The 12,170-nt window shown below is 40.6% G+C and overlaps 1 long non-coding RNA gene across 1 annotated transcript in view; it reads left to right on the forward strand.

Moving 5' to 3' along the window:
• LOC107514965 overlaps positions 1 to 12,170 on the forward strand; it is a 316,337-nt gene that overhangs the window by 77,126 nt on the left and 227,041 nt on the right. The gene's annotated exons all lie outside the window — the stretch shown is intronic.

Here is a 12,170-nt window from a genome sequence, read left to right on the forward strand (position 1 = left end):
CATCAGCTGGGGTGCCAGAAAGGAACATCAGTGACCGATGGAGACCATGGTGAGGTCAGGTAGAACAAGGCGCTCCTGCAGGCTGAGTGAATCATGCACGAGCAGTGTCCTGAGCACATTTCACTGTGTGTGCATGTGCATGTGTATTTGCAGAGTCAGACTCACATGAAAAGGAAGGGCTTAGCTTCATTGCCCTTTGAATTAATATTATTAATATGACTTCGTTGTTACCATAGCTGGTGAGGCCTAGGAAAGCTTTATAATTCTTTCACTCTACAAGCATTTATTCAACATATAATTACTGAACACCTACAAGTTTCAGGCACTGTGATAGGTGTTGTTGATACTAAATATCAAGGATCAGGGATCATTGGAGAACTTACAATGTAGCTTAAAATGTAGAGGATATGAACATGTAAATAAGTACTTACATAAGTGTGATAAATTATAAAGTAGTGGGGAGCACAGAGTGCTTTGGGATTCCCAAGAAAGCATCACCTAAGTCAGACTGGGTATGTAATTGGAAGGGCAGAGAAATATTCTAGAGGTGATGACAGTTAATCTGAGTCTGGAAATGTGAGCAAACTTGGACAGACAGGTAAGAGGGTGAAGAGGGTCTGAGTAGAGGTACAGTGTGCACAGGGTCATGGAACACTGAGAGAACATGGGAGACCACAGGTACTGAACATAGGTAGGAGAGTGGGGGTTGAGATGTGATACTGCACAGGTAGGTGGGAGCCAGACCATTGGCACTTTTATGAGTTTGCATTTTAACCTAAAGCAGTGAGAGCCACTGAATTTTTTAGGCAGAGAGGTACTATCATTAGATTATGTTTTAGAAAGGATGGTGTGGAGAATGGCTTGATAGGGACTGAGACTAAAATAGGAGGCCAAGTAAGAGGCCATTTCAGTAATTCAGATGAGAAAGGATGAAGTGTGAGCTAAGGAAGGGCCAGTGGACTGGAGAAGGTGGGAGTGATTTCAGAGAATTTAGGAGGCAGAGTCCAGTTTCTGAGTTGGTAGATGGGTAGTGCCATTTCCTTAAACGGGACATAGCGAAGGAGGAATCATGTGTATCTCTGTGTGTGTCTCTGTGTGTGCGGTTAGGATGATACTTTCAGTCTTGGACATGTTGAGTTTAGATGCCTGTGGATCATTCCAGCGGAGATGTCCAGTGGGGAGGACTACGAAATTGGCACATGGTGAGAACTCATTATATATTCGTCAAATGAATGAAAATGGTAGAGCTCTGGGGTGCAAGTACAGGCCTGTTAGTCATCACTGCACCATAATACAATTATTATCATGTAGATAGTAGTTGTGCTTATGGGAGTTGATAGAGTCACCCATCAAGAGTATACAGGCGAGAGGTGAAGACTAAAAGTGGTCCTAATTTAAGGCATAGAGGGATAGGAGCCTGAAAGGGAGACATCAGGAGTACTGGTCAGAGGTAGGAAAAACTCCAGGAGAAAGAAGGGACCAGGAAGCCAATGGGAAAGATTGCAGAGAAGGAAACATCACTGATGAAGAAAAATCAAGTAAAAGAAGAACTGGAAAGTTCCTGTCTAGTATACCAATTAGGGAGAGAATGGTCACAGAAGTTTATTATTGAGCTTTCACCATATGCCAGGCACTGTGTAATACGCCGTACATACAATGGCACAAATATACTTTAATTAGTATTTATTGGGGTGATGGAGGCTGAATCCTGATTGCATTGAGTTGGTGAAACAGTAGTTGGTGAGTAAAGGAAGAAACAACTAGATTGCACACTCTTATGGGTAGTTTGTGTGGGGAGGGAGAGAGGTTGAAAATCAGGAGATGTTGTCTCAAGGAAGTTTTCCCTCCTGTTCCCTCCCCTCCCCAGTTCACCCTTCCTTTCCCTTCTCTTATCTACTTTTTGTGTTTTATTTATTTTCCTCCTTCTCTCTCTTGTCAGGGTAAGGTCTCTGAGAAGTGGGAATGGTTGGGATAGAAGCTCAGGAGGAAAGATGGACAAGAGGAGAACATCTGACAGGGACAGAGATGTGATTAGGAGTGGACAGGAAGAGGCGGAGATGGATGGCAGGAAATGAAAGGATTTCATTCCTCATGTCCTTATTTTTCTCTCTGCACAGGAGGGGAGATGGTGAGATGGGGGACTTAGTAAGGGAAATAAAGTTTTGAAATTGCTAATTGTGAGGACTGAGAATGAGACACATAGAAGGACTGCAAAGCACCATGGAAAGTGGAAGGCTTTTGATTTTATGCTTCCGCACCCAACAGAATTGTGTGTGTATGATTCTGTCTCTAACGGTCCTGATGTGGAATGGAAAGGTGGTCAGCAGTGCTGCGCCGAGCTGGGGATTCACTGAACGTGTGTGACATAATCTTCAAAGTCTAATCTTAAGTAAAACGCCTGAAGATGAATTAAAAAAAAAAGTTGCAAGCATACTGCCAATACTTTGTACTAAAACTTTGCTGAAATAATAGAGTACTTCACTCTGTTGGAAATCCATAAAACCCAGCTACTAGGTCATTGCACTCTAAGACAGCCAGATGGTAGAATTCAACACAGATGGCTGGGAAAGCCAACAAATGAATGGGTGAAAGTGTGAGTGGTGGGGTGACTCTTAACTGGGCAGAGAGAATGAAATACAAACAATAAAAAGTGTGGAACGTGGCAATCTTATAATTACATATATATTCACTTTTTTTGTGTGTGTGGAGGCACTGAGATATTTTTTCCAAACCCCAAGTTTTCAGTCTATATAGGGAAGATCTGATGAGAGAAGTGACACAGTCAGGGATATGATATAGACCAGGGGTCCCCAATCCCTGGGCCACAGACCCGTGCCAGTCCATGGCCTGTTAGCAACTAGCTGAGTGGCAGGTGAGCGGCAGGTGAGCAAGTGAAGCTTCATTTGTATTTGCAGCTGCTCCCCAGCGCTAGTATTATCTTCTCAGCTCCACTTCATATCATCTGGCATTAGGTTCTCATAGGAGGACTGGGCCCTGGTGCCAAAAAGGTTGGGGACTGCTGATATAGACCCAAGGGGACAGATGTTGAAGAAGAACTTCCTCCAGCCTTTTGGGTGGGCTACGGGGTAGGAATTCATGAAGTAGTAAAAGAAGCTGTGGACTCTTCCCCCCATTTTACTGAGGTATAATTGACAAATAAAATTGTAATTATTTGAAGTGTACAATGTAATTATTTGATATATTTATATATATTGTGAAAAGATTCCCACCTTCAAGTTAACGCATCCATCATCTCATATCGTTACCTCTTTGTGTGTGTGTGTGTGTGAGAGTGTTCAAGGTCTACTCACTTAGCAAATGTCAAGTATTCAACAGGCGAACTATAGTTACCATGCTGTGCATTAGATCCTCAGAACTTATTGTTTTATAATTGAATGTTTGTTCCCTTTAACGAAACTCTTCCCATTATTCCCCTCAGTCTGGCAACTATTATTCTACTCTCTGTTTCTATGAATTTGACTTTTTTGAGTCCACGTGTAAGTGATGTCATACAATTTTGTCTTTTTCTGACTTATTTCATTTAGCATAATCTCTTCCAGATTCATCTATGTTGTCACAAATGGCAGGATTTCCTCCTTTTTTTAAGTCTGAGTAATATTTCATTGTGTTTACATACCACATTTTAAAACTCTATTCATCCATCAATAAACTTAGGTCATTCCATATCTTTGCTATTGTGAATAATGCTTCAATGAACATGAGAGTGCAGATATCTCTTTGTGATAGTGAATACATTTCCTTTAGATATATATCCAGAAGTGAGATTGCTAGATTATATGGTAGTTCTATTCTTAATTTTTTGAGGAACCTCCATATTGTTTTCCATAGTGGCTGTACCAATTTACATTCCTGCTAACAGCGTGCAAGAGTTCTCTTTTCTCTACATCCTTGCCAGCATTTCTTGCTTTATTCTTTTTCTTTTTCTTTTTTCTTTTCTTAAATAATAGCTATCCTAAAAGGTGTGAGGTGATATCTCATTGTGGGTTTGATTGCATTGCAGAGGGCTCCAGTTTTGATAGTTTAGTGTGGGTATAAGTTGCCATTGAATTATAGAACTGGAAGGGGTAACTGCGCATTTGCATGTCAATCAGAATTTGAGTCACAGTCCAAAGCCAGCTACATTTGGATTTCATTTCATAGGGGACTGACTGCTGGCCCCTTATGAAGCTTTCCGTCGACTATCAGTGGAATTTTCTGTGATCCTGCCTTACCCACTGAGACCCATTGCTTTCCTACCCTCTAAGCTTAAGCCTATTATTCTGCTTTGCTTGAGCTACACAACAGTCGGCTCAAGCTGAATATAGGATCACCATATAGGTATAGTTGAGATGCCTCCTTCTGTCTCCTTCACCTGAACATGAGTTTCTATCTCAGATAAAGCTTTAAAATAGGACTTGGGTATTCTCTTTAGGGGTGCAGGTCAGAGTGTCAGGAAGTAGCAGTTGCTGTTAAGGACCAAAAAGGCTTATAGATGGCTCCACTGGCTTTTATAGCCTCTTCACTCCTCACCAGAAAATTGGGCTGATGATGTTATTTCTCATAGAAACTCCAAGAAATTGACACTTGTATCTGACTGCCTAGTAAAATGACTTCCATTAGTCATTATCCTTTCTAAATAGTGTCATGATGCTAATAACAAACAGTTCTCACCAAAGACTTGGAATTTTTGACATAGTTACGTGTTGATCTGTGGCCATAGGTTCCCTTTCTGCCAACTTCTGGCTAAGATCTTGTTCAGTCTCACAAGTGTGTCTGAGCTGGACCAATCAAGGAAGAAGCCTTTGGGAAAAGCATACAGTGAACTGTGGGATTTGAATAGCGTTGCAGTAGATGGCGCTCTTTCCTTTGAATCCAAGCCAGTTTACTGTATTGCAGGAGGACAAGAGACATGTCACAGTCCAGGTAGCAACATTCAGAAGTAGGAGATGAAATGAGGACCTGCCTGCTAATCCACCAAAAGCCAGTTTTTCACCTCAAGCCTCAGAGTATGACTATTTGAGTTTCACACAATAATTAGCTATCTGAATAGATTAATAAAAAAAATTTAGCAAGCTTTTATACAAATAACTTCAAGCTTCAATCTTGGCCAAAGCGAAGGCTCAGCTTTCCGTTCCTTGAAGCATTTTAGATAGTCAGGGATGCAACATCATTGTCGTCTTTTGAAATGTAAAATTTATCCTTAGATATGTGAAACCTAAGATACAACTTAGGTTTCATAGGACTTTTTGTTGCCTTTTACAGGCCTGGATGTCAGGTCTGCAACCTGGCCATGCTCTGTTTGAGAGATTATGTTTTACTGAGCTTAACCAAGGCTATCTATATATATAACCCTATCTATAAAAATTCACCATTTACAAACCATTGCTCCCTACCTGGGAGAAATCCTTCTTTTTTTTGTATTTTTTCTTTTCCCCCAGATACATCATTAGTTTGTGTCTTTATCTCGGATATCGGGCAGGGAGTCTGAGTTAGGGATGATGTCAGTCTAGTGGGGAATGAATTGATTAAGAATCCATATTTTCTATAGACTCAGCATTATTAAAAGATCAATCTTTTGCATCATTGTATTCCATGTTCACTGTAGAAGAATTAGAAAATGTAGTAGGTAAAAAAATTAAAACAACTCGAATCACCAAAATAGTAGCATTTTGGTGTGTTTACTTCTAATCTTTCTCTCTTTTTCTCTGTCTTTTTCTCCCCACTCTCTCCTTCCACTTATATAATACATACAGACATCTATTAGTAAAGGCCGTCAGGTAGGTTCTGGCCGGAAGCAGTAGCACAGTGCCTATTTACACTGCCTAGGGACTGTTTAAAATGGTGGGGCAGGGTTTAGGAAAACTGATAAAGCATCCTGGGGTGACAGTGGGGAGCCGTTACTCTTCCTTCACCTGAAGGCCCTGAACTGGGAAGGCTAATGGGTAGATGGCATCTTCCCTTGCCCTATGGCTTCCAGTAGAGTTCCATCAATGGGAGGCACGAGCTGAAGCTCCAAGGGCTGAGGAGAATGAGGTTCCTATGTTTATTCTGATGCTCCCTCCATACTAATTGACCAGGCTTTGTGGCATTCCTCCACTGAAGGAACTACTACTGTTCTGAGCAGCTTCCTTCATGGCATGTCCTCTGAGTTCCAGCAACCTTGTCTTTTCAGTCTCCTTGCTCTTACTAGCCCTTGGTGTTTCTCTAGCCTTTGTTAATTTTTCCGAACCCCATTATCACCTTTGTAAATAGTCACTTTATTAAACTTTTCTTGATTACCCAGTTTTAGAATGCTGTTTTTTGCCTAGATCCTGACTGATACCCATATCTTTTATCAGTTCTCACAATTTCTCACCCGTTATATTTTGATTATTGCTTCTACCTCATTCTCAAATTTCTATCTTGGAATTCCTGTGATAGATTTTTAATCTCTCAATCTCTCTTAACCTCTCTTCACATTTTCTATGTCTTTGTCTCTTATTGCTGCATTTTGGATGATTCCTTCACATCTATGTTCTCATTAGCCATCTCTAACCTACTTTTTACCTATTGAATTTTACATTTTCATTTCTAGAAGTTCAGTTTGGTCATTTTCATATCTGTCAGTTCTTTTTGCACAGTGTCTGTTTTTTTTCCTTAGGGTTCTAAGGTCTTTTACCATTTGTTGCCTAATTATTTAATCGTCTCTCTCAGGTTATTATATTGTCAACCAACAAATCTTCTTATTGACGATGACTGCTGACTCTTTCTCATGGTGACTCTTTTTCTTCTATGTTTTGTAACTTTTTTACTGTGAGCTCATTTGCAGCCAGAATATATTTATTTGTATGTGCTTTTGTGTGTGTTAGAATGTTCTGTATGTTTGGGGGTTTGGAAGGCTTGTTTCTAATCAGTTTTGTGTTTTCTTTTTCTGGAAGCCCAAGGGGTTTCACTTACTTGGAGCCCATTTTTACATTAACTTCTTGGCTGGAGCTTCCCACACCACTGGGCTGTGTAAATTCAGACCCCATATACATGTATGAAACAGGCCTGGTTTTGATGTTTCTAATGGGAGAACTTTCCCCATATGTAGGGCACAGGCAAGCTTTCTTGTACCTTCCCTGAGCAGATGAGTGGAGCTCGTACCTAGTCCTACTTTACTGAGGGATAGCCAGCCGTTTAAGAGTCGTGGGTCTGTGGGCAGGTATTCAATTTGTCCGTGACTGCCTTGTGCATTCTGAGACTAATCTTGCTCCTTCGTTAAACCCCAGCCCTTGCTCATAAGCTTACCGTTTATGTTCCTTCTTCATTTCTGACAGTTAGGAATTTTCCTTTCTTTTTGGGTCAGCTAGGCATTTATTTCATTTAGTTCTTTACTTGGCATTTCTATGAACTTTTAGTGAGGCGATGTTCCATGTTGACTTACCAAACTATTCCTACATAGAGTTCTGTAACTTGCTTTTCTACACAATCATGTTTTGATATTGAAAGGTGTCTACTCTACATTGTTAACTTCTTTAGTGACTGCATAGTAGAGTCCGAAATACAGGTTGTGTGTCTTTAGAATCACATTTCCTGGTTTAACATCACTGTCTTCACTATTTACTAGTTCTGGACTTTGAACAAGTTAATTGAATGTCATGTCTCTATTTCATTATTTGGAAAGTTAAGATAATAATATATCTACTTTTCAGTTTTCCTAGGGCTGCTATAACATACCACAAAGCTGGTGGTCTAAAACAACAGAAACTTACTCTCTTACAGTTCTGGAGGCTGGAAGTCTGAAATCAAGGTGTGGGCAGGGCCATACTCCCTCTGGAGGCTCCAGAGGAGAATCTGTTCTTTTTCTCTTCCAGCTTATGGTGGCGACAGGTGTTTCTTGGCTGGCTGCTGCATTACTCCAATCTTTGCTTCCATCTTCATATTGCCTTCTCCTCTGTATCTTTCAGGAACTCCCTCTGCCTGTCTCATTGTGCATATTGATTCTCATGTAAATCATGACTGCTGCTCAGGCAAACCGATCTTACCCTGTGGCTGTTGATGTGTGTCTCAAGCAGGCACTGGTCCTTGGCTCCCAATGACATTAATACACTTATTTATTTTTTCAGTCCCATGTAATACATTTTAAAAAGTTTCAGAATTGCTTTGCCAATACCTATACAAGAAACAAGTGTAACAAATGTATTAAGAGTTTAAGATTCATTTGCAGCTTTTGTCATTCCTCAGTTTTACCCGAGACTGGGGGTATTCAGTCAAATACTATGCTTACAAGTAACTTGGATGAGTTCTTTTTCTTTTTCCCCCTTCACTGTGGTTATAGAAGTCACTTGAAATACTATCAGTTCATTTGTTTTAGTTTGCTTTTAGGTTTTAGAGTTTTTCTTTCTTCTTCCCGTCATTGTTGATTACATTTTATATTTTGAATATGCAGAATATTAACAGGCTTCTTCTGCAAGTCTAAACTATACCAAAAGGTATCCTCAGAGAAGTGTCACTCTCTCTTGTATCCATTCTACCCTGTTCTCCTCCCTCACACCTTATAAGTAACCAGATTTGTTGTTTCTGTTTTATCTGTTTTGTATTTCTTCTTGTAACTATAAACAGATATATATATATGCTTTCTTATTTCTTTTTCTTTCTTACACAAAAGATGCTCTTTTGTACTTTGGGAAGCTTCTTTGTTAATGGTAGCGGCAAGAAAGAAAGAGTGAGATACCACTTTCACTATTTTCAGAGTTCTTTTTTTATTTTCGGCTCTTTCTTTTTGCCTCTCCCAATTAACTTAAAGGCTGTAGACTGGTCTTGTGAGCTGGGTGTGAATTTTAATGTCAATATGAATCACCTGGGATCTTGTAAGTTGCTGATATTGTAGGTCTTGGATGTGGCTGAGACTCTGTGCTTTCTTAACAGACTTCTAGCTGATGCTGCTGGTTGGGATACCAGACAACTTCTGGGTGTGACAAGACTGCATCGTGGACAATCTCCCTTGGACAAACTTCCGGCCACTGTTCCTGAAATGTCTTTTTAGAACCAATACATATACTTGTCTAAATCTGTCTCTTTAGTTCAGAAAAAGAGCTTGTCTCCATATGATCGATGCTGCATTTTGCGGGTAGTGATGAGATGCTGGAGGAGAGAAACATGAAATGCTATTTTATATTTTCATGAAGTGTAAAATATCTTTCTCACTTATTTTCTCCTCCTGTTCCCTTCTGCCTTCTCTATCCAGTGATCTCATTAAGTGCTGGTTTTCTGCAAAGAGGTTTAAGTCATTTAATCAGAGATGTTAATTAATGAACAACATATCAACTTTAAAAGGAAAAAAGGTAGGCTGTGACCTTTGTCATTCTGTTCTATGACAAAGGGAATGGTTTTGAGACCTAGGATTTAGGCTAGGCTGTGTTCTTCAACTTTCAGTCTTTGGGAACAAAAAATGGTAATGTTTTGAAACTTATATTCCCCAGATATTACACTTGTACCTCTCATACAGGCGTTCAGTTCCTCCTCAGAGCCACTGCCTCTGCCAGTCATGTCTGGGAATCCTTGGGGCTCATCTCAATTGTGCTCAGGGTCAAGTTTGTTTTTGCTCATCTCCATTCCCTTGGGGGTTGACACCTGCATCCTTTTAATCGCTTCTCTCCTGGACATCCTCACACTAGCCTCGCTTTCCTCCTTTACACAAAGAAAACAAAACCCCAGATTAAGCTATCTATAGTTGAATATCTGGAGGAGGTCAACAGCCCACGAGTCCTACAAAGAGTCAAACTCCGAATGCCAATTTGGGCTAATTCTACTCTAATTTGCTATTACGACATTGAAAAATTGAGCATTTAATTTATTCCTGGCTTTAAATTGGGGTAGAATTGTGTACGGAAATTACTGAGTGTGGTTGTTTCATTCCAGAATAGAGTGATACTGGTTGCTCTGGGCTTCTGGCTTCTAATTAGTGAAATGACTTTGATACTTTCCACCTCCTCCAGCAAACAAAAAGGCCAATTTATAATAAGAGTCTGTGCCTTTTTACTCGGGAATGAAGCTTAAGAAGATAACCAAACTGAGCCTTCTCTCACTGCATGGGGCTCTTCAGTTCTTACTGGACAATAGTCATAATCTAAAATCTATTAAATGTAATTTCAACATCATTTAGCACAGCTGTCAATCTGCCAAAGCAGAGCCCATAAACTGAGCTTCCATGGAGACGAAATCATCTGAATGTGTCATCTGCATCACAGGCTAGAGGTCACTTGGAAGAGAGCACAGAGGAACTTTGCTTTATGTCTTTTTGTTCCTGGCTACTTACCTTCTCATAAAAATATATATTCAACTTACAGACACATCAGCATAAGCTTCTCCAGCAAGTGCAAATATTTGCTTAGGAGAGGAAAACAAAATGTCTGACCGGAGCTTTCATTTTCTGTTACACTTTGATGTTACTTGTTCATTTGAAGTCCAAGAAGAACAATAAATGGGATTCTTTTTGTTAAAAATGAGGCACGAAAAAGGTTGGATAAAAATTCAAGCTCGGTTTGTAAGCGAGTCAAAGAGAAAAATTCTGCCTTTCACTAAAATGTATGTGATCTATACATTGTTTTCTTGGCATTATCTTTAAGATTTTTTTCTTTTTTTGAGGAGTGCATGGGGGAAAGAGTTTTATGTGTGTACGACCGAGTTGCCGATTGACAGAGTTCATAGATGGCGCTTTTGAAGTGAGAACAATCTAATTCTGGAGCCACAGAACCACCTACAGATGTCACGCTAGATCTCAGCTGTCAATATGCCTCCTTATTTTATTGCCATTTTCTTTTGCTCTTGGCTTTCATCAGCTATTTGTTCTTCAAATCGTTGGACCAAGCCGTGGCACATTGTGAACACATTTTTTTTTTTTCTGTAGGTACTATTAAGGATGGATGTTGCAGGTACTATTAAGGATGGATGTTGCATGTCCGTTAAGTTTACTTTTAGGAAATTCCGTCATTTAAAAATATATCCAGTGAAACTTTTGTGCACTAGAGATACTCATACAATATGAATCTTGATGGGTAGGTCACTTAGAGGTTGTACCTTTGTCAATCAAAAAAACAATTCTCTTGAAAAGGAAGTGATGTGAGAGAGTGCCAGGATAAAAGCTATTTAGGACATCTGGTGAGATTACATTTTGTGGCACTAGGGAAAACAACCCCACAAAACTGTTTGCATCCTTGCGATGCTAAGCCTCAGTGTGCGTAATTACCTGTGCATAGAAGGTCTCAAATAGTTGCTGTGATAGTGAAGATATGGCCTGTGCTGAGGCTGTGGATGCTGCTGGAGTTCTGGCTGGGCCTGGGCATGTCCAGTGCCCTGCTAGAATAGGCAGCAAGCTGCTGGCTTTTTTGAGTTTATTTGCATGAGGGTGACTATTTTCGGTTGAAGGAGGGAGGAGGCCATTTTTTGTGAGGTGTGGTGGTGGTGGAAGGTGGGGAGAGAGCGGACAAGGGAGAGAGGGAGATCGCTCCTTGAACTAGAGCTAAAGCCGAGAAGCTGTGTCTTCAGTGACTGAGTCCTGGGTCTGATGCAGTACTGTTTACACTCTCCTGGCTCAGAGTGCCACCTGGGGGGGGGGGAGGGGAAGAAGCATCTTCCCATTTCAGTATGAGCCACAGCATGGCTCTGGCACAAGGAGAGTGAAAAGAAATCGTCATCTTGGCATCTGGAAGGTTTGGAGACTTTGGGAGCAAGGACGGTAACACTCTCAGTGGTCTCGTGGGCAGCAGAGGTGCAGGGATAGCTGCTGCCAGAAGAACATTCAAAAAGAGGCCTCGGGCAGAAGAGGAAGAACATGGCAGGCGCGACATGGTGACAAACTGATTTCAAGGATATGTGAGGTGCCCTGAGAGAGCTTGGAGATATACCTGGGAAAAGCTTACAGGAAGCTCCAGGACTAGAGCTAGCAGCTAGAGCTAGTTAGAAGCTAGAGGGTTAGAGCCATCGGCATTTGGGTATTTATTGTGACTCTGTACCCACAGCCTGGGGAACATGGAGAAAATTCTAGCTATATCTCCCAATACTTACTTTATGCTAACAATTTAACAATAATTAATGCTAGGATTAGTGAAACTTACTCTCTAAGGTGCATAAAAATTACAAAAGGCAAATAAAAATGATCATAAGTTGTGTGTATATGACACTTCTTGTGCCCACCTCATATTCTCTTG

The sequence above is a fragment of the Rousettus aegyptiacus genome, unplaced genomic scaffold (genome assembly GCF_014176215.1).
Source record: "Rousettus aegyptiacus isolate mRouAeg1 unplaced genomic scaffold, mRouAeg1.p scaffold_m13_p_3, whole genome shotgun sequence".
Classification (NCBI taxonomy): Eukaryota; Metazoa; Chordata; class Mammalia; order Chiroptera; family Pteropodidae; genus Rousettus; species Rousettus aegyptiacus.